The sequence below is a fragment of the Patiria miniata genome, unplaced genomic scaffold, assembly GCF_015706575.1.
Source record: "Patiria miniata isolate m_02_andy unplaced genomic scaffold, ASM1570657v1 HiC_scaffold_9, whole genome shotgun sequence".
NCBI classification, from domain to species: domain Eukaryota; kingdom Metazoa; phylum Echinodermata; class Asteroidea; order Valvatida; family Asterinidae; genus Patiria; species Patiria miniata.
The window spans coordinates 23,898,102-23,904,308 of NW_024037076.1; the positions used below are offsets into that span (position 1 = coordinate 23,898,102).

Below are 6,207 nucleotides of genomic sequence, written 5' to 3' on the forward strand. Positions count from 1 at the left end.
TAAAATGTTGACACAAAAAGTACATGAACACTAAATATAGGGTACTCCAAAAATTGTACTACACTGTGCATGTGTATTGCTATCGCCCAGCTTTTTGTAAACACAATTTGAAGCTTTGAAGATTAAGCACTGATATATATTGTGGTCATGGACAACACAAGGCCATAGGCCAATTTTTCTGCCCTTGAAGCCATAAGAGTATTTTTATATAATGTACATTGTTTCCAGTATTGCCTAACTGTTGATATATGTAAATATTGATGGAGCAGTACTTTTTATTGGTGCAATGTGCATGTTTTAATGTATGGTGCTATCAGACGCAACCGTCCTGAAAATAGACTCGGTTCTCGTGCATTGACTCTCAAGTTCTCAAAATCAGAAGTTAGTTGTGAGAAGTGGAAAGTGCCAAAGACACACAGGGTGTTTTGAATATTCAAGACACTCGTATTCAAAAGTCACTTGGGGTTGTGCGAGTTATACTCTTGCCGTAAAGTTGTAAACATCCCTTTGTATGATTAAAAAGTGACCAGTGATGGTGGTTTTTTATTTGAGATTTAAAGAATATTGAGAATTGCACTTGACTGAATACCAATGTCTGAATAACATGCCAAGCATGTTGAGAACATTGCGAAGGTGGTTGCGATAGGTAACTTAATACAAAGCTTCAAATTGAGAGTTTATTGGTTTTGATTTATATTTGTCTAAAAAGTGTGCATTTTTGAAAAAGAAACAAGTGGAAAGCATAAATATGCCCATTTACAAAAGTACGCAGAAGTTTGATTGATTTCTCATTTTATCCTATTTACAGACATTCAAATTTAAGTAGACAGTTCAAAGTACATTCCAAGAAGACATATATATTTTCTGAAAACGCATTCTTTTTCCAGTTCTCCCCTACGATTTGAGTATTTATGCTTTCCACTTGAGAATGGAATAAGTGACCAGTCACTATCAGTGTATGAAGTGTTATCTCATCAGAAGATCTGATTTATATAGTACAGTCCAAGAAGTTCTATTGTCTTTTTGTTCGGAGTTTAGACACTATCTTTCAATCTCCTTTATCAAATCTTGAATTATACAAACCTGCATTTTCAAAGAGGGAAAAAAGATTGAACGCCCAAAACGGTTATTTTTATGTGCCAGACATTTTTGTCCAATCTCACTTTTTAGTGGCTGGTCACAATTTTGATTTCATTTTATGATTATGATATCAACTCATTTGTTGTTGTTGTTGTTGTTTTTTTGTTTTTTTGACCTCTCACTTTCCTGCATCCGGTTCTCTTCCCTTTGCTTTCTCACATATCCCACAACTCTGCTGACTCAATACTCTGGCTATCCTACAAACATGAAGCTGCTAAATCATGCCAAAGATCATCTTAAATTAATGTTGTGATAAACATAACGATTTTCATATTGTAATGTAGTTTAGGTGTTGAAAATTGTTGCATTTGTACCAAAGGTGGTCTTGTTCCAAAAAAAAACCTTTGACCTGAATCTTAAATTTTCCAAGGCCGGAAAAAGTGGATCCGTTTTCTCAGATTGTCTTGAGAAATTAAAAGCATCATACACATAGCATGCACTGAAGAGTCCTAATATATTTTGCTTAAATATATTGCATTATTTGTCGGAACAAGACCTTTCCTGTGTGTTATTTTTTTTTCATTGAGATAGGAAGCACATTTCCTGAAGGCTCAGGATTCGACTCCCAAGTTATCTGTTCAAATTCCTAACAATGCATTTTTTTTAGTTCCATTCCCACGGCGCGTTTCATTTTGATTCCTGTTGCAATAACATCTTCTTTAGAGATCTTATAACTACATACATTTATACGATAGTTTCATTGAAGCCTTGAAGCAAAATTTGGTAGTTCAAATTTTTTTTATATTTTTTTTCATCCCATTCCAAACAGCTACCGATTTATATTCATTTCTTCATGTTCATAGCCTTAGTTGAAGTGTGCTTTCTATATGACAAATATTTTCTCCAGTGTTATTTCAATCTAAACCTTTCAGCTTAAAATGTGGGGCAGCTGAACATTTTTAAAGTTTGCAAAAAAAAATACATTTGGCCCAAAATCTCCAAATGAGATGGAAAAAAAAGTGGCAATGATAGTTTAATATGAATCAACATGGATAAAGTTTGGCCCAAGATTGGAATATCTCTAAGAAATGATTGTTTTCCCTACCAGTTTAAATTATATATGGAAGGACTCCCATCTTTGAAGAAAAGTACCAAAGATTGGCGTTCTTGCAACCTTAAATCCTTTTTCACACGTTTACAAGTACATGTAATTGTAAGTTTTATAAAATGAAGTTTTAATATTTTTGTTGTTAAATTTAAGTGTAGCAGTCAGTTATGTAATAGTTCTGTGCAGTCGGCTGTGTTACCATGGATATTTCTTCACCTGTATCTTCCGCAACATCTATGGTCAACCACTGACTGTCAAATCTTGATCCAGTCTTTACAAGACCTCAACCCTTTTGCAAAGAACTGCGAAACCAAAGTGAGAAAAGACACTTGCAGAGTCATCGTCACAAAGCTTGATGATGCCCATCTTGTTGGCATGGTAACAAGACAAGAGACTTTCAAGGCAGCAGTCAGCATCTCGTCAGCAGAGTATTTCTTCCAGATCATCATCTTCTTCCTGCATCAACGGCTTCAGCCAGAAGCCGTCGGTCAACCTTTTTCTTTCCGGCCCTCTTCAGGGCCACACATTTTCAAAAAAGAGATTAGAAATTCAAGTCTGTCTTGAGGGATGGATTGTACATGTCTGTTATGTGTTGTCCGTGCTTTCAGAAATTCGTTTTTGTGTTGTCAATTTAGTAAGTTTGATTGTATGTGGTGTGTTGGTTTGCTTGTCCACCTCTGTTTTGTCTGTCCGTTGGTCTGTTGTGTCTGTCTGTCCAGCAGGGTATCTATCTGTTATGTTTGCTGGTTTGTTGTGTTTGTGTGGATGTTTGTTTTGGGGTGCAAAGGGGGATTGTTGCTGGACAGTCTTTGCCTTCTGAGTGAGTCACTGACTGAATGCGTGGTTGATTGACTGACCGACCGACTGACCGACCGACTGACCGACCGACTGACAGACTGTCCTAAGCCGAGATGTGGGTCCATCTCGACTAGGCAACACACTCTTGTATTAATGCTTACAGTGTGGGTGAGGGGGGTAAGTGTTGGCATCACGCATCTAGAGTGCAAGGGGGTGGGGTGTCTAAGCTTGATGTTCGCATTTTAACTGATTAGCACCCATACTACATGTACAGTGTACATTGTGTTTATTAATAAGGAATTTATAATACCAAAGAGTGCCCAGGCAGTTTTGGGCGCTACAGTGAGTAATAGGCGGAGCGGTTTTGGGCGCTACAGTGAGTGACAGGCGGGGCGGTTTTGGGCGCTACAGTGAGTAATACTAAAAGGCAGGGCGGTTTTGGGTGCTACAGTGAGTAATAAGGCAGGGCGGTTTTGGGGGCTTCAAGTGAGTAATAGGCAGGGTGGTTTTGGGCGCTACAGTGAGTAATACTAATAGGCGGGGCGGTTTTGGGCGCTACAGTGAGTGATAGGTTGGGCGGTTTTGGGCGCTACAAGTGAGTAATAGGCAGGGCGGTTTGGGGCGCTACAGTGAGTAAAAGGCGGAGCGGTTTTGGGCGCTACAGTGAGTGATAGGTTGGGCGGTTTTGGGCGCTACAAGTGAGTAATAGACATGGCGGTTTTGGGCGCTACAGTGACTTGGTGAGTAATAGGCAGGGTGATAGGTAGGGCGGTCTGGGTTGCTACAGTGAGTAGGGAGGGTTGGCTCAGAACGCATAATCATGATAATGTACATGTGATGACTTTTTTTCAAAATATGGAATTAAGCATTATTTAATTATTTGATACATTGGAAAGTTTTAACATACCAGTTATCACACGTACACCCAGTGGCGTAGCCAGGAATTTTTCAGTGGGGGGGGGGGGGGGGGGGAACATTTCATGGGGGGGGGGGGGCTGGAACATTTCATGGGGGGGCGTCATGCAGGGGCGTCAATCGCTTATCAAAAGTTGGGGGGGTGGACATACCTTGATCAGAACTGATGCGAGCGCGAAGCCCTTACGGCGTGGGGTTCGGGGCCCGCTTAAGGGCCCCGAAAAAAAAAAATTATTCTAGATGTTCTGTGGTGTGATCTGAAGCAATTTCTTACCACTTTCCTCCATGCTTTAACTAATATTTTCTTAGCGAAAGATAATTATTTGAACATCGTTTTCGAGGTTTGGAGTCATTGAATATCGGTATTCTGAGCTATAGGCGTGGGGTCCGGGGCCCGCTTAAGGGCCCCGAAAAAAATTGGATTCTCGATGCTCTGTGGTGTGATCTGAGGCAATTTCTTACCACTTTAACCAATAATTATCTTAGCAAAAAAGATAATAATTTAAACATAATTTTCGAAGTTTTCTCAGCTAAAGGCATAAGACAATTTTTTGTACATTGTTTTCCAGGTTGGAGTCATTCAATCAGCTACCAGAATTCTGAGCTTTAGGCGTGGGGTTCGGGGCCTGCTTAAATTTTAGATTCTAAATGCTCTGTGGTGCTACCTGAGGCAATTTCTGACCACTTTAACCAATATTTTCTAAGCAAAAGATACATTGTAGTACATAATAGGGCGCTGTAAATGAGACACGAGTTTAAAAATCTGGGGGGGGGGGGACATTTGATATTGTGTCCCCCACCCTTCAAAAAGTGGGGGGGGGGGGGGGGACATGTCCCCCCCCCCCCCCCCCCCCCCCCCCCCCCCCCCCCCAGGATTGACGCCCATGGCGTCATGTAGATCAATGATAATTTTTTTAGAAACTTAAAATCTCAGGGGGGGGGGGGCGACTGGGGAGGCGGTCGCCCCCCCCCCACGCCCCCCCCCCCCCCGGTGGCTACGCCACTGCGTACACCAAACAAATTGAATTTGATGGGCTTCCTTATAAGCGCAGCACGTACATGTAAACATGTACGTGTACATGTACATGTAAACATGAAAGTACATGTGGCTAACAGATATCGGACCTAATGAGGGCGCTAGACCAATATAATATGATCATTTATTTAGAATTAATATAATTTTCCCAAGATGACATTTTTATACGGTCCTCCCTACTACCACCCTCATGTCTACCCTCTGACAAAAAGAAATAGTCGGATACGTACCGACACAAAGTAAAAGACACTTGATTTACTTGTGATGCCATTTTGTAACTTATTTAAGTATTTACAACTAACACAAATCTCATGGTCATTGTTCAATCCTTTCCCTGCAGTAGATTTACAATAATTCGAAAAAATAAAAATAGACAAAACAATAACAGGATAATTTTTCGAATTCACTCTATTCAGGATTTTTTTGTATTTTCGCAACTCATTCTTTGGCCATTCCAATAGACTTCAAACTTCGAATAAACAAAACAACAACAACAACCCCAAAAATAAATAAATAAACAACACAAGGAAAAAAAATTAAACAAAAGTATTACTTTTTCCCAAAAAAAGCACCCCTCATTTTCCAAGTTAATTTCTTTGTTCGTGGTTCCCTTTCTTTTAGAAAAGAAATTCATAATCATGGGACACTTCTTGTACAGAAAAAGCAATCCGATTCCGGGCGCAATAGCGCCCTCTATTAGCATTTATATTTTTTTATGCATGAATCAGTGTGAGAATAGCGCCCTCATCAGTCGTGACGGCTTGACTGCGCGCGCTTGGCGATTTTTTTTTCCACTTGTGCCAAATTGCCAACTGCAAGGGGGGGGTGCAAGGGGGGAGAAAATTCCCTAAAACCCAATTTTTACCCAAGACTAATCATCCCCACAGTTGCAGTGTATTCTAACAATGTTATGCATCTATCGGCCATACACGTTTGTAATGCCTATTGATTCTATATATAACAACATTATTCACCTGTATGTATGCAAGTCAGGATGGCCGAGCGGTCTAAGGCGCTACGTTCAGGTCGTAGTCTACTCTGTAGGCGTGGGTTCGAATCCCACTCCTGACAAATCAAATTTTTTTTCTGGACGCGCATGATTATTGATCATAATTATGATGCCAACAGCAGTTTCAACCGAGATTTTGAATGTTAAACTATTTTCTTTCCCTCGAAATATTAAAACATTTTCTTTTTAAACTTTATTCATTTTGGTTAAATCATGCATTGATTCACGTTTACATTAAATAGCCTAGGTATGGTTTTGCAA

General features: G+C 40.0%; 1 non-coding gene across 1 annotated transcript; it reads left to right on the plus strand.

Moving 5' to 3' along the window:
• The first annotated feature begins 5,925 nt into the window (after positions 1–5,925).
• On the plus strand, positions 5,926–6,008 carry Trnal-cag. The gene has a single exon. It is a non-coding gene; the product is annotated as a tRNA-Leu (tRNA).
• The last annotated feature ends 199 nt before the right edge of the window (positions 6,009–6,207 follow it).